General features: G+C 48.4%; 1 protein-coding gene and 1 pseudogene across 1 annotated transcript in view; both read right to left on the bottom strand.

The window, feature by feature from the left end:
* LOC135909971 (uncharacterized) overlaps positions 1–22,935 on the bottom strand; it is a 250,532-nt gene that overhangs the window by 172,572 nt on the left and 55,025 nt on the right. The window lies entirely within an intron of this gene.
* LOC135909970 (CCR4-NOT transcription complex subunit 7 pseudogene) lies at positions 10,531–12,597 on the bottom strand (annotated as a pseudogene).

The raw sequence follows: 22,935 nt of genomic DNA, 5'->3' as shown, positions 1-22,935 counted from the left end.
GTAATATTTTTATTAGTTTTTGATGGCGATGAGAGAGTGAGACTGCAGAGGTATTTCAATAATTTATGGACAAAAATTCAATAGTTCGGTATTTGATATTTCAACTTCTGTAAGAGTGGCAATAGAGGGAAACCTCGCTCTCCACTGCTCAATGTGTAAATGTACCACGAATTTTAAGGACACAACAGTGGTGGCATACAGTAGTGACAGGCTCAAAATAATTATTGTATAAGTAAGCAGTATGCACTCAGGAAGACATGGCAGAGTATGTGCAAGTTCACCATCAATTGCGCTCACTGACAGGCAATTGTCTTTTCTGGGCAGCCAGCAAGATATGGAGCATGCGTAGATGTAGAGTAGTTGGCTCAAATGAGCAGAGCATAGGCAAAGTGCTGATAAAGTGGCAAGTGTCAAGCAGCATTTATGCTTTCATGTTTGTCATACTTTTGTGACAAGTTCTTTTGTTTTACCTTCTTGATTTTCCTATGTTTTACGCACTGCACATAGTTCTTTGTGCTTCGGCGTTTCTGCACGCAATTGTCCTCTCCCTGTGTCTCTTAATTCTGCAGTGCTGTATTTTAACAAGTTCCAACGCAAGCCTTAAGCAATTTCGTGCCGTAAGACACATAATTGTTGGGTACGGGTGATTAAAATATTTTATTTTTGCTTCCCCTCTATCTTAAATTAAATATAGCAAGCTGATTTTGTGTTTTCAACTATGGCTAGGCGATCCCAAAAAACTCGGCATGATCCAAGGAGCGCAAGCTAAACCTTCTTCCAGTTGGAACTGCCCGGCGCCAGCCTTCTCCACAGTGCGGGCGTGTATAGCGCATCCCGCGCGTCGCCCGCTACAGAGCGTCGCGGCTGGGCATGAAAGACAACCCTGGGTGGCCAAGCAGGGGATACGAAATAAAGAAAGGGATATGTTTTGTAGGCGCTATATTCGTAAAGGAAATTTAGCCTCTGTGCAGATGAAAATTGCCTGCTTTCAAAAGTTGAGGGGCACAGGGCATACTTCAATTGCCGCCCTATATTTAACAGTGGCGGGGCAAGTGCTGCTCCCTTGTGATCATGTGATCTATCGCGGGTGTGATGACCAGCTGAGAAGACTGGTAGGACTGGTGTAAAGTTCCAGTGACTTTAGACTGGTGGCTTAATGCGCGCCTAATGTTGGAAGTCACGCGATCAATCCCGCTCTGCTCAGCAAAATCTTCCCCATCTCTGTCCCTTTGGCGATACCACAGGGATCGGTAACCGTTTGTTTATTGATGGTGCCATAAAGCTCCACTTTCAACTTCTTTTTCATTTCTGGCTGATCACTGCTGCCCCTTGCCGAGTTTTTATGCGAGTCCTGCCACCCCCCCCCCTCCTTTTCTCTCGTCCTTTCACCTCTTGTTATATATAAACCTATAGTAGCATTCCTAGCCTGTTGCTCGCGTAACCTCCCCATCTGTCACTAAAAAGTCGCAGTTTCGCCCGCAAGGCGAAGTAATTCGATTGGGATAGCAAATTAGTACACAACTAAACGAAATAAGGATATTAGTTTTATTGGCCGTATGCACTTGGAAACATTCGCTTACTAACTGGATTAACAAGCATATGGTGTCAGCGCGCACAAGCAAATATGAACACATCACACTCGATAAGTGCGGGCACTCGCTGTCAAAACGCTGGCGTGAGCGAGCGCGCCAGCAGCTGCGGCAAAGTGGCCTTCGTGCAGTCTACCGCTTCAACGGAAAAGCGGCGAGCACACCGTGTGCAAAAAGGTATGAGCCGTCTGCAGATAATTTTCAAGATACGGCGCGCGCCACCGCGCGCGGCCGTACAAAGTACAGACTTGTTGGCGGACTCCAAGCTGTCCCCCTCCCTCCAAACGCAGTTTGAGTCTCGCGCATGCGCAGTGGCTTCGGCGCTATTTCTTTGGGGCCCCAAAACGTTTGGGGCCCCTATTCTAAAGCTATAGTTTTAGTTGGGCGACTGCAACAGTTCTGCGTACGCAAGAAACACGTGGAGGCGACAGCGTGCATGCGCAGTACGCAGGAGTACGCACGGTCTCTTGCGTGCGCCCGCAGCTTTTCTAAAGCTGCGAAGCGTTTGCTGCGGGCTCTGCGAGACGTTTTCGCGTGTTCTCGCGCGTCCGCGAGAGCGCATTTTTCGATATGGGAATTGCCTTATTTCCCTGTAGAGGGTGCACCGCCGTAGATATAGACATGTTGAGGCAAAGCCACCGTACGGCACAGTTTTGGAAAACTGGGTGAGTTTGCTTTGACTAAATAGGAGACGTATTCTCTGGCGATAACTTTCGGCAACACTATCACTTTTGCGTGGCGTAGTACATGGCGTATTGGATGATTCGAGTGGTTTTGCTTAACCAGCCTATCAGCTCAACCAGCCATGATTGATTAATGTTCTTTTTTTTCGTGGCGCAACGGCCAATTCTGGCCAAAGAGCGCCAAACACACGGTACAATCAGTTCACAATGGTGCATGATGTAAGGATGTAACATGGCTGTAAACGGGCCTAAAATCAGTCATTGCATGAATGAGTAAAATATGTATGTACTAAAAATATGACAAGTGAGGTGTGCTATGACTGAATAAACTTTATTGAAACCAGCAAGAGATGGTGGCTGGGCCTAGGCCTCCCACGTGGGGACGTCGAGGTGTTGCCTCTTCGCCGCCTCGCAGGCCTGCTGGGTCGCCCAGAGTTGGTCGTCAAGGTTGGGGCTACGCAGGGCAGCGTGCCATCTCGACGAGAGGGTCGTGGGGTTAGTGTCGGGGTATGGGTGTGTACAGTCCCAAAGCATGTGTGGAAGCGTGGCTGACTGTGTCTTGCAGATATGGCACGTGGGACTGGGGTAAATGTCTGGGTAGATCTTGTTGTAAAGTTGTAACGAGGGGTAAGTATTGGTTTGTAGCAGGCGGAAAGTTGTAGCCTGCGCTCGGGATAGTTTGTTGTGTGTGCCGGGGAAGGTTCTACGCTCTAAGTAGAAGGACTTCACAAGATCATTGTAGCGTGTCAGGCGATCCCTACCGGTGGGGGCAGCCTCCCCTTCTCCCGCGCGGTTAACTAGGCCTCGCGCTAGGGAGTGGGTAACCTCGTTGAGGTTGGGGAGGTGCGGGTGGACGGTGCCTACATGAGCCGGGAACCAGACGAGTGTAACCTAGTGGTCGGTTGAGCGGAGCGCTTGTTGCAAGATGCGCAAGGCTTGGTGTGAAGTGCGGCCGTTGATATAGTTGATAACGGCGGAGCGGGAGTCAGAGACGATGGTATGGCATGTTGGGTCTAGTGTGGCTAGCGCGATGGCCACTTCTTCAGCTTCCTCAGCGTGTGGGGTTACTAGGCTGATAGCATGGTGGAGAGAGCCTTCACGCGTGGTGACGGCTGCAAAGCGGGTACCGTGGGGATACTCGGCGGCGTCGACGAAACTCACACCATCGTGCCGAGTAAGGGATTTGGTGAGGTGTGCTATGGCCATAAATTATATGTTACGAAGTGATCATAAGATAAAAACGTAGGAAAGTGCAAGTGGCACTAATGCCTCACCCAGGCCTTTTTAGAGCAAGGGCCGGGAAGCACGTGCTCTAAATACTACTTACGCAGCAGCAGTCTCTGATAAGACGCCTTGGTACGGATCGCTTGCATGTATAACATGTAGTACACGAACATTATTTTAAAAAGGTCTGTCAAAGAGCGGGTCACTGCATAAGAACATTGTTAGATGTAGTGGAAGTTGTTGACATGTGTGGTAAGCGATTTTTTTTTTTTACTTTCTAATTTACGACGTTCTAGCAACATGTGGAGGGCAGCCAACGTCGCGCCACATTTACCACTCAACCAGCCAATCAACGTGCACTGGAAGTGATATCTCCCAAAGTGACCGTCCACAAATACGTCCCCACGTTTCATGCGAGGTAACTAACTATGTCTGAAAGGTGGCTTCAGCCAACAAGAAGCGACAGTTAGTCGCGGAGTAAGTAAAACGAACGGTACGGGCAAAATTAGCGCCACATTGCATTATGCCCCTGTAAAGGGTGCACCGCCGCAGACACAGACACGTTGAGGCAAAGCCGCCAAACGGCACACTTTTGGGAAATGGAGGAGCCTGGTTAGACCAAAGAGTGGACGTATTCTCGGATGATCATTTTCAGCGATACTGTAACGTGACGTGGTAAATAGCGCGATGGATGATTGGAGCGGTTTTTCTTAACCAGCCTATCAGCTCAAGCAGTTTTGTTCAACCAGTCAATTGGGTCAGACGGTCAATTGTCCGAAATTGACCGTCTGAGACCGACCCCAGGGTGCGCGCGAGGCAATGGTGTCTGAAAAGTGGTTTTAGCGGTGCCCACAAGAAGCGAGAATTATTCACAGAGTAGGTAAAATCAACAGTTCGGGCATAATTAGCGCCACTATATTTGAAACTGCAACAACACTGGTTTAAAAAAAAAATAAAAGAAAAGAGGGTAAACCAAGTCTCGACAAGAACATAAGGTCGACGTAACTGCGCGTGAAATGCGATACGAATAAGATGCGTAACAAATCAGGGACATGAAAAAGGCAGAATGGAAAGATATAGTTAGCATTTAATTATCGAAACATTTGAACCAACGTATACGTCGACCTTGTCTTTTTAGGCGCCGACACCTCGTTAATCCTTTCTTTTTTTGGCATATATTTGATACGTGACTGACTTTGGCGGAGGAGAATCAAATGACTGTTGATGTTATGGTCCTGGCGATGCATTCAACTCTAGTAGTGATCAGTCGCCACATGAAGGTACGATGCATCTGCTAGTGACCAAGATAATATTTTACCGATTTAGCCCCACTGGATCCATGCTTTGCGAGCAGTCAATAATTCTAAGTAAAACGGAATTTCCAGCTATGGTTCGTGACACTGCAGCATAGTTGATGATCTGTAGTGCCCTGCTTCGCCTCTTTGTCCTTGTGTTTTTCGCCATTTTAGTCATAGCACTGCAGGACCTACAGACTCAACCGCCCACTCTCGTCAAGCAGTGAGTAATGTTGAATCGAGATGTTTATTGTGCAGTAACGGCTGTAACTGAATCACAGCTAATTACTTCAAATATAAGGAGCTCCAAAAAAGAATGCTACCATACAGAAATTACAGATAACACCTATGCCGCGAGGTTTCGGCCGGAAACACCAAGAGCTGATGCAGAAATTAGCCATATAAAGTCGAACTCACTTACAAGAAACTATGTCGTAGCGCAATAAGTGTTATTCGCTGTATGAGAGGTCCAATATAATTGAATTTAGCCTCATATAGCAACCTCTAATGGATTCAACGAACTGCAAGATCTGCGTTAACCTGAATATATATTTGGTAGTGACGACGTAATTATTCGTCACGCTTTCGCCATGGCTGACGCGTGTGCAGTATATCGCGGCGAACAAGGGGCGGTGTAATGCGACTAAGTTTTGCTGGTCGACTTTAATCGTAAAAATTCGCTCTTGAGAGTTCTTGGTCTTGTTTATACCGCGAGTTTTGCGACTGCTGTGCGAAGGACGAATACAGGCGGTGTCAATGCCAACTGTCAAAACATATCGACACAGGCTGGCTTAAAGAAGAAAAAAATACCGAGGCTGCTTGAATGCAGGCGAGGAATAAGTTTTTAAATTAGTGAATAGTCTGCCAAAGTACACTCCTTAGTAGAGGCACTTAGATAGATCATATTACAAGCTGAAACAGTCAGCCATGCGGGTCGCCGCTAGCACTCGCCCAATTCATCAAACATTCCCTCTCCTCCAGGCCCAGTGGCGCTGAAGCAGTGTTGCCAATCACCTTGAAATAGAAAGAAACCTAAGCAGAGGCTGAAAAAAAATCCTACATTACCGTACGCCGCATTCACCTTGACCGTACGCCCTGTAGAAAAGTTCATGCTACGCACCAACTTCTCGTTGAAGTGCTTAACTACATGATACAAAATACCAGGCTGTCGAAACAAACCACTGCAGCCATTAAATAATTGCAAAGAACTGTCAGTTTCGCCCGAAGGCGAATTATTGCAGGTGATAGCAAGGTTTAGTTTTGCGCTGTAGTATTTCTCTGGCGGTAGGCGTCTCGGAACGCTCGCTTGATGAGGACTAAGCTAATCGCATTAAAGACTGCCCGGAGGACTGCAATCCTTCCTGAAGTCGATGGCAGCTGCCTCATAAACGAATTAGTAGTGAAATCGGAGGTCGTGCACTTCAGCTTCCCTTTATGAGAAAGCTTTGCCTTAAGAGCTCCTCTCTAAGTGCATGGGAACAGAGAAATCCTTTGGTCTCCATCCGCTGCGCAGAACTTTATTAGGCATGTTGCACTTGAAAGAAAATATTGAAATCTGTCGACTGTAGGGAAGAGATAGTTTATTATGGCCATCAATGTCTGAAAAAAATGAAATTGCAAACTAAAAGAAACGTAAACCAACATATTTAGAGCTCTGTAACACAGTATCACTATTCTGTAAAATGTACCTATCTCGCAACTCAAGGGGACAAAATACGTGTGCTATAGCTACTCGGAATAATACCATTACTTTGTGAGTGGGACTTTTGCAAAAGCCTCGTAGACATTGTAATGACCTCATGTAATCTAAAAGTTGATTCATCATCACTTATCCGCTTAAGATGCGCTAACAGATTTAGTTTACAGAAACGTACGATGAATTTGTTGTGGTGTTATCGAATTGTAAACTTTGTACTTATACTGTTTAACTTACCGAATTTCGACAATTTTTGTAAAGACTGTGGGTCATAAATCGAAATTCTGCTGCCTAAAGTCTGTAGAATTTAGCCTCCTATCTTCAGTGCGACTGAGTTCACTAGGAATCGGTGCAGCGGTTGTCTGATAAGAAAATCTTTGCGTTTTTTACAAGTGTATGAATAGAGAACTCAGAGCTCAGTGTCTGTGTTGCACTTGCATTCCTCGCCCAAAGCTGTACAGCTGTACAGCAGAGATAAGCGTCACTCATGGTTGGACGAACTTATACACGAGGATTGTACTCCCCCATTATCCTGCCAATTCCCCGAGTCGGTCAACCAAAAGCATGTACGATACATATCGTACATATGGGTTGAGCGTCGTAATCTTAGTTTTATCGGGTGCGATTAGCCAGATTTTGTGCGCTTCCCGAGTTTCTTTGAGTTTACTTCCGAGTTCATTAAAATGTACCAAGGCAGGACAAAATATCCCGCATTTCATCGGAAAATTGTCGGATGGCCCTGTAGCCCTACCAAGCAGCGAAAAGGGTTCCCCACAGCACAAGCAGAGACAAGTAAGAAACGGCGGTGCGATCGCCACCTTGCTGCATATACCGTTTGTCGAGTATTTCGAATATTTCTGTTCGTGTGTCAGCCAGCTTCAGGAATCGAGAACAGACACTGAACTGATAATTCAGTGTCGCAATAGAGCTACGGAGGACAAAATGATTGCGCCTTGTAGTTGGTGTTTGTTATAAGATATTATCGAAGCCCAAAAATGCAATAAGGAATGGTAGTGACTACAGTGACGGGGCCCGGCACTTTAACATCTGTACTACAGTGACGGGGCCCGGTACTTTAACATATGCACTACAGTGACAGGGCCCGGCACTTTAACATATACACTACAGTGACGGGGCCCGGCCCTTTAACCTCAGCCCTGCAGTGACGGGGCCCGTCTCCTTGACCACAGACGGGACCGGCACTTTACATCAACACTGTAGCGACGTCAATGGCCGCACTTCTTTCAAACATTCTATGCGAACAACTTCGAGCACTTCACGGCAGGCAGTGAATTTTATTAAGGTCCTGAGGAGCGACTCCGAAACCCCCCTTAAGAGGAAGGGGGCCGCCGCGAGCCGTTCCGACGTTGGGACGGGCAGGCCGTGCCTGACCGCCTCCTCCCACTCTTCTTCCGTGGTGAGATGACCGTGGTCCCGTAACGAGGGACACCGCCAGAGCATGTGTTCTAAAGTGCAAGTGGATCTCCGCAATCCGGACACCTGCCCCCTCACGGACGCGGCGTTAGGTTGCCCCCTGAGATCCACCACGGCCGCCGCAAACCGGTCGGGCGAACCGTATTGGGCGACGTCGACGAACGCGACCGATCGTGGATCGTCGGCGACGGATCCGAGAAGTGCGGCCGCTCGGGCCCGGCGTGTGCCTACATTGCGTTGCGCGTGCACGTTGCGCGGGAACGGCGAGACCGTGACGGCCTCCCGCGACCACGCGTCGAGCACCCACCGCCTTTCCCTGACGGGTTAAAGTCCAGCGCCTCCAGGATCCGCCTCCCCGCAGGCGAGGAAGCGAGCCTGACAACCTGGACTATAACTTCTGTGACCCAACCTCATCGAAGGTGTTGTGAACTCCCAGCTGCATGAGCTTCTCGGTGCTGGCGCCTATGGGGATGCCAAGCGCTTCACGGACCACGGTATTTTATTCCAGTACTGTCCACAACACCACGTGAATTTTCACGATGTCAGCAACTTCCGTGCAGTAATGGAATACATTGATTGCACACATACGGATCGAACGACCGCAACGGGTACTTGTCCATGAATGTACAATCTTTTGCGTATGCACTGTAACACCTATGATGATTATAATAAAGAAAGAAAGTTCACTCTAATGGAAGGGGAACGGTAAAAACACATTAAAAAAGGCACGGCACATGTTCCTGCTTGTGTAGCACCAGACAATGAATATTCTACTGAATTAGGAAAAAGAAGCAGCGGGTAATTGATCGCTTACAAGACCGATAAACATGCAGTTCGATGAAATTTGAGAAATAATGATATTGAAGGTTCCAAGGCTTAAGAAGAAAAGAAAAAGAAAATTAAGACTGAATCATCGCGACGGAACATATCACAAGTCGCTGTAGGCGTCGAAGACCCTAGCTATAACGAAATTATTTTTGAACAGCTCCGATAGTGTCCATGCAGCAATGGTTGCTTGCGTGCTGTCAAATGTTCATATGCTGCGGCATAAAGCTCACGGCACGGTGCGAAAATGTGCTCGGAGCGAAAGCGATCGACATGCATGCAGACGCGAAGTCGGTCACCGCGAACCCGTGCGATCTCTGCATTGCAGCTTCATTCTGTTATGCTATATTTAGTTACACAGACAGCCATCTCACTATAAGAACATATTCGACATAGTTTTCTCAGCGATTGCTTACGTTTCACGCAAACCGGTTCGGTGGAATCGCTTGCGGCGACCGCTGTCAGTGTCCCAGCTTACTGTACGTAGTAGGCAAAGAGATAGCGTTTGTAAACCATTCTGTGCAAAGGTAAAATACTGCCATTTCGAGAGTACTTGCAACATTGTTCAGGAGGGCTGCCGCGTAGTATGTTTATTTAGCCTTTATTTAACGCCGACGCATGTGAGGCGCTTCCGACAGATGACGACTCCGTAAGTCGTCCTCGCCATAGAGTTTCCTAAAAGAATTTTGTAGGAAACTCTATGGTCCTCGCCCCCAATACCGACATCTTTATAGTGATGGCCCCGTCGGTGTAGTGTTGTTGTTAAAGCGACGGGCCCCGTCACCGTAGTGTGGATGTTGAAGTACCGGGCCCCGTCACTGTAGTGCAGATGTTAATGTGCCGGGCCCCGTCACTGTAGTCACTACCATAAGGAATACAAGTGTGAAGTGGCGATGTGGGATATTCATGGGGGGAAGAGGTGGAGGAAAATCGGGCAAATGAAGACGAAGTCCTTAAAATAAAACTGGCGATTCGTTCTTGGCTTGACATAGTGGGACGGCCGTAATGAATATTCTTCCATATTACCCCGGGAGATGGCAAGGACAAAAGCCGAGAAACATGTGAAATGGCGACGAGGGAGTATTCTGGAACAAGAGGTGGATGAAAATCGAGGAAACAAAAGACGAAGTTCAAAATAAAAACGACGGTCACAACAACAACAGCGCCTTACCCTGGCCGCTTGTGTCATCGGCTTTTACAGGACGCAGAGAGCAGGGATAAAACGACAACGCGTCGTACTGCAATTTACTCGTACCAGATTCGCGTTTCTCATTGACACGCTGCACTGCAAACATGCTCCAGAGATCATCTCTAGCCACCGTGTTCCCAAAGCAACACTGGACGGCTATGAGATACCTTGTAAAGAAGGGCTCCGAATAAATTTTGTTCATCTGGGTTTCTTTCAATGTGCACTGAATTAAGGGCCATTGCAGAAGCGTTTCCGCATCGCGTCTGTTGGAATGCGGCAGGCACGGCCAGGAATAGAAGCCGCGACCTCGGGCTCAGCAGAAAAACAAGTCATAACCGAGCTATCGAGGCACGCTGCTTGCCCTTCGCGTACGTAAGCATACATTTACCTACAGACATTGACAGGTCAAGGATGCAGTGGTAAAGTGTCTTTTGAAAGAAAGGAACCTGCACGCTTGCGCCAGCGAATCACCGTTATCCGTTTTTCCTTTCCGTGCCGTCCTTGTCCTTGCTGTTCGCTTGTGCTCTCAGGCGCTGCCGTGCCTTGAAGCCTAAAGTAGGTATGTTCGTAAGCTACGAAGCGCAAACCTGACTGCTAAAGGATTAATAAAATCCGCCTCTTTTATTAGAGCACCGTCTCACTTGACGCCCCTACCAATCCCTCGCCAGAATTTCCCCGAGGTGTTCGTGCTGTGCGCCGTCTTCCTTGCCCTTGCCGATCTGGGTTGTTTGTACTTGCGTGCGCTTTGTCCGTGACGGTGGCGCGTTCGTTGTTGCTGAACCGCTGGGGCGTCTCCCCTACGGGCCTGTGCGACGTGCAAGGATCTTCTGGGAGCGCAGACGACAGAGAGCAGGAGCTGCACACTCTTGTTGGCTGAGTAGGCTTAACCTGTCACTGACAATATAGAGGATACAAGCTGTTAACCCGAATTTCCCATCAGAACAAAGGACACGATGACAATTGCGACGCGAAGAAAAAACAATTTTTAGTCGAATGAGTGTGGGGCTAAAAGGGGAGTATGTAAAGCCACAGAAAAGATGGCATGAATTCGTCAACTAGGCGCGCTGACGGATGAACAGCAGGGGTAGATGATCTGGAGGCGGATGAGCATGAGCGAGGGCAGCGCACACCAGAAGTCCTGATCAGGCGTTCCACGTCTGCACACCGAATACGGTGCCTTGGAGAGGCGCAGCAAGCCCGGTGTCGCCAAACGGCACAGTCCGGCCAGATGTCATGCTGGAAGCGGGGCGGGCGGCGTTGGAACCACTGTTCGACACAGTCCGCCCAGAAGCCAAGCTGAAAGCGGGGTTGGGTGCGCCGGGACCCGCGTCTGCAAACGGCAGCGGCCCAGTCCGCCCAGAGGCCAAGCTGAAAGCGGGGTGAGTGGCGCGGGGACCAGTGTCGGCTATCGGCAGCGCCACAGACCGCGTCGAGCTGAAAGCATGGTTGGAGGCACCTAGACTGTTGTCGAGAAACGGCGGCGGGACGTTCCGTCCTGGCGGAAAGCTGGAAGCGGGGTGGGCGGCTCTGGGACCAGAGCAAGTAAACGGCCGCGGCACAGTCCGCCGAGTCGCCCAGTTGGAAACGGGGCGGGCGGCAGTGGGAGCAGAGTTGGCAAACGGCAGCGGCGCAGTCCAACGAGAGGCCAAGACGGAAGTGGCGTGGGCGACGCCGGGACCAGTGTTGGCAAGCGGATGCGGCATAGTCCGTCGACACGCCAGGCTGCAATCTTGCTGGGAGACGCTGGAAGCCACCGCAAAAGCCACGGGCACGTTGTTCTGGGCCTCTTCGTCGGGCTGCGGGTGGACAATTTCCGGCTTGGTTAGGCCGAACAAGTGGCCGCAGTACTTGGCTTGGTCGATGTAGCCTTGGAAGTACACTTCTCGCATCTTGAAGAACGCCATGCCCGTCAGCAAGCTGTCGCTGCCCGCTTGGTGTTGTCGCCCGACTCGTTCAACCTGCAGCTGCTCGGCCAGTCTTTGCAGACCTCCTCGTAGGTTTCTGCAATCCTTCATGAGGTACTTGAGGTCGTAGATGGCCGGGAAGTATATTTCCAGGAGCTCGAAGAACTCGACGTCGCACGCAGGTAGGTTGTCACCCGTCAGCAGCTTCATCATGTAAGCGAAGTCGTAGCAGCTGTGAAAAGCGAGCCATGTGACCTCGTCGGAAAGGACCATTCCCGACGTCGTGAGAAGCTGGGCGAATTCGTACGGGTCGATGCCTTCGCTGTTGTGCTTGCTGAATTGTATCCCCGAGTGCGTCAGCAGGTCGATCGAGTCCTGCGCGTAGGTGTCTTCTGCGAGACTGAACTTGAAATTAAACTGCCACGTAGAGCAATTTGGCGGGGTGTTGCCGTCTTCGTCGAAAAAGGTGAGGCCCAGCTGGATGACCTTGAGAACATCGACGTTGCAGCGCAGCGTTTGGTAGTGGTACTCGGTTGCGCTGCGGAACTCCCCGACGGGCTGGGCTACCACACCCGGGAACTCCGTGTCCATGGCAATGTACTTGTACTTCTGGACCATTTTTCGGATGGTTTGGAATTCGCACTCGAGATTGCAAACCCACACATTGCTGATGCCGCACGCCGTCTTGCAAACCACCCGCGCATACCGTCCGCCGCGACGACGGGCGGTCGAACGGGCAATGGTGGCGCTGTGGCCGACGCTCGTGGGTCCTGGTGCTCGCATGCTTGGCGCGTGCCGCACCTCGTCGCCTTCATCTTCGCAGAGGCAACTCACGCACGGCGTTTGCCGGAAAATGCGCTCACATGCTTACGGGAAAAAAGAAACTGAGAGAACGCATTTCACGTTACCGCCATTTGTCGTGGCTCTTAGTTTTCAGCAACTAAATGCTACTAATATCAACGCCATTGTTACCACTAAAATCGAGCTACTTGGTTTGTTCACATATTCCCGAACAGCGCGCACACCCGTCGCTAGTATACGGACCGTTTTTAGTGTATTAATGACAAGTGTACAATTACGTTTTAGAGCATTAACAGCATTATTATTAAAACGGTTACAGAACGGCCCGCATAACTCGTCCCTCTAGATATAGTTCTCCGATATGTCCGAATTATGCGCACCCCAGATCTCCCAGGCCCACTACAGTGCTGTATTCGACTTGTGCTGCAGTTATGTTGGCGAAGCTAGCTTGTAATAGACAAAATATAATAAGTATAACTACACATGAAAAAGCACGTCCAATCAAAGATCAGAATAATAAGTTGGAATAAAACCCTGATGATAGTCGACGACCTGTCGTAACGAAGACGACGAGCGTCAGCCACCGGCACACGTGCCACTTGTGCAGAGGAACGAAAACATCACGAGGCTGCGCTGCCGTATATACCTACGTTGAACTTCTATCTACACAGGTCTGGTCCTATGCTCATCCTGTGGCGAAGCGGAGACAGTAGACCATATCTTGTTGTCTTGTAGGCGTTTTTCTGTTATAAAAAAACGACTACTCGAAATGCCGCTTCGCAATATTGGCCTAAATGTATCATTACCTGTTATCCTATCTTTTGGAGCCTCCGTTATTGGGCTAATTTAATTTTTTTTAATTACGGGGTTTAACATGCCAAAACCACTTTCTGATTATGAGGCACGCCGTAGTGGAGGACTCCGGAAATTTCGACCACCTGGGGATCTTTAACGTGCACCTAAATCTAAGTACACGGTTGTTTTCGCATTTCGCCCCCATCGAGATGCGGTCGCCGTGGCCGGGATTCGATCCCACGACCTCGTGCTCAGCAGCCCAACACCATAGCCACTAAGCAACCGCGGCGGGTTCCGTTATTGGGTTCAGTCACAGAAATTTTTGCTTGGCAAATCAAAATTACCCCATTGAAACCAATCGATTGCCATGTTAGACTGATCGTCCTCCCTCCCCACCATAGCTTTCTTTTATTTATAATCTATTATTACATTTTTTATTTACTGTTTTTTTTCTAATTCTTTTTTTCCACACACAAAAAAGTTTACTTTTTAAGCTCCAACGTTCAAATTGTTAGCTCCATTGTTTTTTTTTTATATACACCTAATTTAACCACCCGATTCATACCCCCACTGTGGGTATGTGCCACAGCCACTCAGGACAACAACAACAACATGTAGGCTCTACACCCTGCAGGAGATGGAGGTTTTCTGCGCGAGAAGGTGCTTTCATACAAAATTTTCAGATTACTTTTGTTGAAAATGTCATTTGCAATGACCTGCTTTGTTCCATTACCTCCCCGGTTACTCGCGTTCCATTACCTCCTCGATTCGCTGCGGCTACAAGCGACATCCAGCCTTTCTCGCTGCGAAGATACATTGCTGCACAGCTTATGGCTTGGAGTGATGCTTACCAATGCATACCCTATACCGTGCAGCAATGGCCGACACCCCGAGGTGCAGCTCTGGTAAGTGCGAGGAAACCATCGAGCACCTGTTGTGTACCTGTCTACGGTACGACGTCCAACGGGGCCCTCTCTCTGTGCAGACAACTTTGAACCGGCTGGACTTGGTACCATTTTTCGAGTCAAAGATACTCGGACTGTGGTCACATCCGTTGCTGGCGCAGAAAGCGGTTGGCGCAGCTCTTGAAGTGCGTAGACACTGTGTTAATTCACTCTCTTTCTATTCCCCCTCTTCCTCGTACTCACGTCCTTTCATACTCACGTGCGTATACTTGCGCAGTTCGTCACACACACACTCACCGTTGTGAAACGAGTGCTATAGTGACTGTGAGTGAGTGTGCTGACCTAAAAATGCCTCAGGCTCGAACCTTGTGAACGGGCTTACAGGTCTACGTTACGCTGCTGGTGAAACACGCATGACAGCAACGAAGCGCGAAATAAGCGACGCGTGGTGCCAGGGTTTTACAAAATTAGACACACTCCGAGAGCGCTGCGAATACAAGTCCTTTAAGACAATGCGCTCCTGTCGCATAAGTTTTCTTGGCCTGCACCACGCAAATCATTAACTGTATTTGTGACTATTTGAAAAACAGGCTGCTAAGAGACGTCATATAACGGGTACAATGAATGTCTGAAGGTAACTTCTGGTATCCCACAGGATTCTGCTTCAGAGCCCTTATTAATCGTGACATTGTTCGAGCCTTAACCTGCAAGGTAAGATTGCACGTGGATGGTTGCCTAATTTACTGTGCTGTAAATAGTTCGATACTTGAAACATTCAGATAGACCTGGATTATGTACAATAAAACGGAATGTGAATTTAAATGACTCAAGGCGTCATTGCGTGCCGCTTACACGTAGGCACACTTCAGTTATGGGTATGTATTTCCAGTCACAGTGCCCATTGAAAGGGTGTCATGTTGCACGAGATCGTTAATTAGATACCGCCTTGTTTCCCTTGCTATCGTATGCTGCAGTTAATCTTACAGGACAGAATGTATTCTCTGTTCTAGAACATTATGGACTATATACCGTATGATCTTTCTTTTAATATTGCCTTTAAACTGTTACTTCTTTGGAGTCCTTGTATAATCATTTATATGATGATCAGACAAATTCGCACAACTTGCGTTTTCCCCGTCTGCTGCAATTCCATATTGGCGCTATAGAATATACTGAATAAATAAATAAAACAACATTCGGCCGAGAACTGCGTACCAAGAAAAAAATAATAATTCGGAACTGAGGTTGTCACGTATTGTCAGGATTGGGGGCTCAATCCCATCGTCCGTGGTCCTTTGCCAAGATTGGAGTACGGCATGAATTCGAAGGTAGCTGGCCCATGCCGTCGTCCAACTTATTTACGCTGAGATCGTTGATGAAGTGAAGAACTGTTTCTCATCGAGAACGAGGAAAAAGGGTTTATTTAGAGAAATTAAATCAGTCTAACATGACTGCTTGAGAAAAGTGTCTCAGTCTAACATGACTGCTCAAGAGAAGTGTCCTCAGCATTCGCACAACCACAGTTTTTATACACTCGATCCGCCGGTCATACGACGCGGCGACTGTTCGTTTACTCATCACCAACTCGCCGCTGCTCTGCAGATCAGTTTACAGACACAAAGGCACACACATTCCGAAGCCCAAACGACGGCGTTGGAGGGTTGCCGTTCCGGGAATTATCGGTGCCGATCGAGGGTCGCTCGTTGTTCTGCGCCACGCCGAAGCGTGAGAAGCACAAAAATACGTCGTTCCCGCGGCAGCTTGTCCATGCGTGTCAAATCAGCTCCGCGTTGGGGAACTCCGGAATCATTGTTCATACACCGAACTAGTTCCGTCACAATGTCGAAGGGGCTGGAGGAAGGAGGCGGATTTCACCACAAAGGCCGCTTCTTCGAACGCCTCCCAGCTGCAGCGACGGTGAGGGGGAGATGCGCGTCGTGTCGCCCTGTCGTAACTGTGTGGCAATCTTGTTTGGCAGCTCGCCATTCTTAACAGTATACACTTAGTCGAGCGCGCCACTTCGGGGAAGAAGCTAGCGCACACACAACGACAGCACGAATAAAGATCGAAACTGTGCGAATTTATCGAGACGCGTCCATGGCTCGCGAAAGGTGGCTATGGCGAATGCGGCGGCATCGCAACACGCCATGCAGGAAGAAAACGCACCCGCCGCTGCAACCCAGCCCCCAGCCTACGTGGTCAAAATTAATCCAGAGATTTGACGCCAAAGGTGTATGGACTGTTCTAAAGTCGTACATCGGACCATACAGCGAGACAAGCCCCGTCAACACACTATATATCAGACAAGATGACAAAGCACGCGGCGAGGTCCGATAAGACGAAGCGTTGTGGTGGTTCATTTGTGCCGTCATGTCGCAGAAAAGAATACCAACATTTTTTTCACCTGCGCCAAACAAAGCATCTATGTCAAGACACTAAAGCCAGAGAAGGTAGCTACATTCATATTTTTTTTTACGTTGACTTTTATTCTCGAAGACCACAATTTTCTTGTTCTCGCTACCAGCGGCGTAGCCAGATGGGGGAAGGGGGGCTTACGGGTTCGGTTCATTATCTGCGAGGCATCCGCGTCGCACACAGGCATCTCTCATTTACAAGTGACACAGAGGTGTGAGGATAAATGTTCTTTAATGATCCCATAATACACTGTTGCAGTATGGCTGCCGTGTACGTTGAACAATGCATTTCATTGGCGCCTATGAAGCGTCGGAACAAACTGTTCAAAGAAGGACGTGAAAGTTGCAAAGACGATCCAAGGCCGGGCCAAAGCCACCGTGTAATCACCCCAAACACAATTTCAAAGATTGATGAGCTAATTAGACAAGAACGGGGGATAAGCATCGATGAACTGGCAGAGCTTGTGAGCATCAGTCACGGTTTGGTTCACACCATAATTCATGAACATTTCGGTTATCGGCCCTTGTGCGCGCAATGATGAATGCTCAACATTTTGAACCACCGCCAGAAGACGGAGAGGTTCGGCGCTGCCTTGACTCATTTGATTCGGTATAACAATGAGGGTGACGACTTCTTGTCTGCAATTGTGACCGGGGACGAATCATGGCGCCACTACTCTGAGCCTGAAACACGACGGCCAGGCTCACAGTGGAAACATTCGAATTCACCACGCCCAAAGAAAGCAAAGGCCGTCATTTCTGGCGGAAAGGTGTTGACTTTTTTTTTTTTTCGACCGTCAGGGGCCATTACTGATCGAATTTGCTAAACCTGGAGATACTATCAATCGCTTCCGATATTGTGCAATGCCGGATCGGATGCGTGTCGTAATCAAGAACAAACGGCGTGGAAAATTGGCGAATGGAGTCATCTTGCTCCACGACAATGCCCGTCCCCACATCGCTGATGTGATTAACACAATACTGGCAAACCTTAAGTGGGAAGCGCTGCAGCATCCGCCATACAGCCCACACCTGTCATCTTGGTACTTCCACATTTTGGGGCAATTGAAGAAACAGCTCAAGGGAACCAGATTCGTGTCGGACGATGACGTGAAAGGGTCAGTTACAGACTTTTTGAAGCAGCAACCGATAAAGTTCCACGAGACAGGAATTACGCGACTCGTTAGTCAGTGGAGCAAATGTCTAAATGCTCATGGAGAATACTTTTAAATAAAGTACCTCGTTTGTCATATATTCGCATTTGCTCACTTACACTTGACTCGCCCTCGTATATTTAGCAGAACTCCTGCTTTGCTCTCTGTAATTAATCACAGTACACGAACAGTAACAGCTGCTCCTGCGCAATACATTGGAACAAAGGACAGCGTCATTGAGATTTTATCTTGGCGGTTGCATATGTACAAAGCAGGGGCGTAGCCAGGGGAGGGGGCTTATGGGGCTTCAGCTCCCCCCCACCCCGAAATTTTTTCGTGCTGTCATGTGCCGCCGACCAAAACAACTCCCGGCGCCAGAAATCATGCTCGATTTTGTCTAGAATGTCCTTAATTCACGCTCGAAAAGACATTTTAGCCCGAACATTGCTAAATCGGGCTGGATTTCGGGGCAACGCCCATGCATCGGGAGTCACATATCGTAACGCAAGGAGCCCCACCGGGCACAAAATTTCAAGGGCGTTTTGAAGGCGAGCGGGCTCGTCTCGGCATCTCGCGGAGGCCGCGGAATCTACGGAGCGCTTGGATTTCAATTCTGAAACGTTGTGGGTATAAAGTTCTCATAACATTTTGATGCGAAAGGTCCATTGACATGTTCAAAGTCGTGCTTTAGATTTTCAATTCCGGAACTCTTTTGGTTTAATGCTGTTGTAAACATTTCACGCCAAAGGTGCATCGACTTTTCTAAAGTCGCACATCGGGCCGTACAACGAGACAAGCCAAATCAACATACTATCAGACAAGTTGACAAAGCACGCAGCGAGGTCCGATGAGACAAAGCGTTGTGGTGGTTCATTTGTGCCGTCAGGTCACAGAAAAGAATATAAACTTTTTTTCACCTGCGCCAAAGCATCCATGTCAAGACACTAAAACCACCATTGTAACTAAGTTCTTATTTATTTTTCTACTTAGACTTTTATTCGCGAGGATATATTGAGTCTCTTTCTCATTTATTTTTCTTTTTTTTTTCTCGCAACCCGCGGGCTGCCGATCCAGCCAGAGCGCATGCGTTTTTCCCGTGCTGCATCGATAACCGCGCGGCGCCCTTGGATGCGTGTTTTTCTCTGGCCGACTGCATTTTCGCCTGGCAGAGTTTTGGACGCTTTCTGGCTAGCAGACGAGAAAAAGAAACGATGCATAGTCGCTCGCCGCCAGCAATGCGGGGACTCGATGGATTGCAACGCGTTCGCTTGAGCGCAACCTCTCCGGAAAATTTTGTCTCGCCGGTGTAGGATACCGAGCAGTACGCGTATGGTTTTCTGTGGACCAAGCGTCACATGTCTTCTTCGATATTCCTTCGGTAGCCACGCTAGGTGCCCAAAGTAGGCATTCGATTGTAGCCAGCATGCTTTCCTTTGCGTTGTTCTATTTCGCCACCCTCCACCCACACACAAAAAAAAGACATTGTTGCGGCGCAGCGAATTTTCGCATGGTGAAAGTTCGATTTTGTTACTTCTTTTGCGGAAAGTAATGGGCGGCGGGACGCTTCAGTTGCCGGATACTATTTTATTATTGCGATAGCAGCTCTATGAAGAATCCAGGCGCATTCCTGTCGTTGCCCTCATGTTCCGTATAAATAACGGCCAAGGGCGATAACATCGTGACCGCGCGCCGCATGCTCTATGTGCGAGTGAAAGCGTACGGGGGGGGGGGGGGGAGGGGGTGAGCCGACGATGGTGGCTGAGTCTTGTGTGCGCAAAGGAGAAAAGCGGGGAGGAAGCGCGCCGCCTTCCGTCGCACGCGATACATTTTGGGAGTGGAGGGAGGGGGGGGGGTGCTGTGATCTGTGAATCTGTGGTTGCGCAACATGTTTATTTGCCTTGTTTGACGCATTATATATAGTGACTTTTTCTTAGGTACGTAGATTTATTGGTGACTTATGCGTATATTTGAATATCTTGTTGCGAGGTTTTGTGCATATGAGCAGTGAACATTGTTTCCAGTGACAATTTTTTGCCCTGTATCAAGCTGTATCTTCACATTTGTATATTCCATTGTATCTTCGCATTTCTAATGTACGAAGGCGAGTCAAATGGAAGTGAGACAACCCGCCCCACGCAATAATGGTTCGGTTCATTATTTTCGAGGCATGCGCGCAGCACATACGCATGTCATTTACAAGTGACATGCAGAGGTGAGGTTAAATGTTCTTTAATGCTGTCATACACGGGGTTGAACATGGCTGCGTGACATAATGAACACTTCAAAAGTTGAGCAGGTTGGTGTCGTGAGGTTTTTGACAAATGAAGATGTTTCCCAAAAAGAAATTATTCGCCGTATGGCTGCCGTATGCGTTGAACATTGCGTGTCATTGGCCACTGTGAAGCGTTGTAGCAAACTGTTCAAAGAAGCACATGAAAGTTACAAAGACGATCTACGGCCGGGCCAAAGCCACCGTGCAATCACCCCCAACACAATTGAAAAGGCCGTGGTGGCTCAGTGGCTATGGTGTTCGGCTGCTGAGCACGAGGTCGGGGGAATAGAATCCCGGTCACGGCGGCTGCATTTCGATGGAGGCGAAATGCGAAAACACCCGTGTACTTAGATTTAAGTGCACGTCAAAGAACCCCAGATGAGGGTGACGACTTTCTGTCTGCAATTGTGACCGGGGATGACTCATGGTGCCGCTACTACTAGCCTGAAACACTACGGCAAAGCTTACAGTGGAAACATTTGAATTCACCACTCCCAAGGAAAGAAAACAAAAGGCCGTCATTTATGCCGCAAAAGCGTTGACTTCTTTTTAGATCGTTAGGGGCCACTATTGATCGAATTTTATAAACCTGGAGAGACTCTCAATCGTTTCAGATATTGTGAAAGATCGGATCGGCTGCGTGTCGCAATTAAGAACAAACGACATGGAAAATCGAGCATTGGGGACATCTTGCTACACGACATTGCCCGTTCCCACGTCGCTGATGTGGTTAATACAAAACTGGCAAAGTTCAAGTGGGAAATGCTGCAACATCCCTCATGCAGCCCAGACCTGTTGCCTTGCGTCTTCCACATTTGGTAAAACTTGAAGAAACTGCTCAAGGGAACCAGATTCGTGTCGGAAGATGACGTGTAGTCCTTTACAGATTTTCGAGGTAGCAACCCAAGCAGTTTTATGAGACGGGAATTACGCGACTCGTATAGGACAAGTGTCTAAATACTCATGGTGACTACTTTTAAATAAAGTACCCCGTTTGTCATATATTCGCATTAGCTCACTTTCATTTGACTCGCCCTCGTATATGTTGCAGAACTCCTGCTTTTTATATGTGCTCTCTGTTGCGACTATAATTTCGGAGCAATTACTCGCAATGCACAACTGGTGACAGCTGCTCCTGCGCAATACATTCTAACAAAGGAAAGCGTCATTGAGATTTTCCCCTGGTCGTTGCATATGTACAAAAATGTAAACAAGGTTGTTGAATGACAGACATACATACATACACACATATATATATATATATATATATATATATATATATATATATATATATATATATATATTGATCCCTCGACTAATTTTATAAGGCGCAGGCCGAGCTGCAAAGTGAGCCCCCTTCGAACGAAATTTCTGGCTACGCCACCGGTACAAAGATGCAAACAAGGTTTTTGAATGACAAAGTTTCAATAAAATATTTGTCCTCGACAGGCATGTTCAACAATCACCGTTCTTTTGTATCCCTCGTCTACTGCTCTACCAATTTAAGTGCCAAAACCGATTCGTGTTGTTATTTGGGAAGTTGCGTAAGGATGCGTGGCCGCCAGACCCGCACAACCGCGTAGAGCGCAGGACGCTACGGTTCTAGACGTACTGCCCCCACCGCGGAAAGTTAGTAAAACACCCACATTAGCACAGCAGTGAAGTGGCACGTCAGGCGGCTCGACTGATTAATGCAGAAGCGTCATCACACACACGGCATCATTCTTCACTTCCGGCCGCGTTTTCTCTACTTCCTTATACTATATATATATGATGTTGATCCATAAATATTTTCACAAACAACGGTTAAATTTGTTAATTTTCGCTTTTGCGTCCTGTTTGGCTGTTGCTTTAATTGGCTGTCTCCCTTGGTACAGCGCTTAATTTCTCAAATCCTTGCGACTCTTGTTTCCAGTTGCCAATTTTTCACGAAAAGTGCTGTACAATTAGGGAAAAGCCAGACGAGGTAACGGGCGACAGTCATACTGCTGATGGGTTTAACGGTTATTGCGGGGTCTTGATGATTGACTTTGTTTAGCATTGTTTTATTTCCTGCCCTAACCCATATCAAATCAAATACAGACGAGGGTATATGGTTCCGAGGATCTGCCAGCGTCGCGGCGAACCGTAACTCGAGGAAATAATGAAGCAAAAGGAAAAGTTAAACGCAAGTGGCGTTTTCTCCGGCCGCAACTCGTTCCACCATACAGACCAGCCGACTACGAACCGAATACCTTTCCTGGTCCCTGGACCAGTCTAAACAAGGAAGGTTGAACTAACGAAGCAACAGCGATGCGCGTGATCGTTGAATAGATGACAACAACTGAACTCATCTCAAATTAATCGCGCGGGCACTGGATCGATGAGAAAGCTGGCCTTCACACCCCAGGAGATGCCGATAACTACCGCCATCTAAAAAAGAGTGAAAAAACTGACATCCATTCCACTCCGTGAAGACTGAATGGCAGCGGGAGCTGACGACAGTCAAAGCTCGCAAACCAAAAGCAAAGTGCTTCCCCTCCGCCGCGGGTCGGTAGTGCAATGCCGGGTCGACCCGTGGCAAAAGTGAAGCAGGCGTTAAGCACTCCCCATACGTGGCCGATACTGAAGATAGTGCAATACCGGGCCCACCCGCGGCGGGGGTGAAGCAGGCGTTCCATGAGCGCTCCGCACACGTGGGTCCATCCAGAGGGTAGTGCAATGGTGGGCCAAAACTACGCGTAAATAACTACGGAAGGTTAGTCATACATAGCTT

This window comes from Dermacentor albipictus, chromosome 1 (assembly GCF_038994185.2).
Source record: "Dermacentor albipictus isolate Rhodes 1998 colony chromosome 1, USDA_Dalb.pri_finalv2, whole genome shotgun sequence".
Taxonomy (NCBI): Eukaryota; Metazoa; Arthropoda; class Arachnida; order Ixodida; family Ixodidae; genus Dermacentor; species Dermacentor albipictus.
This window is presented reverse-complemented; position numbering and strand designations above follow the sequence as displayed.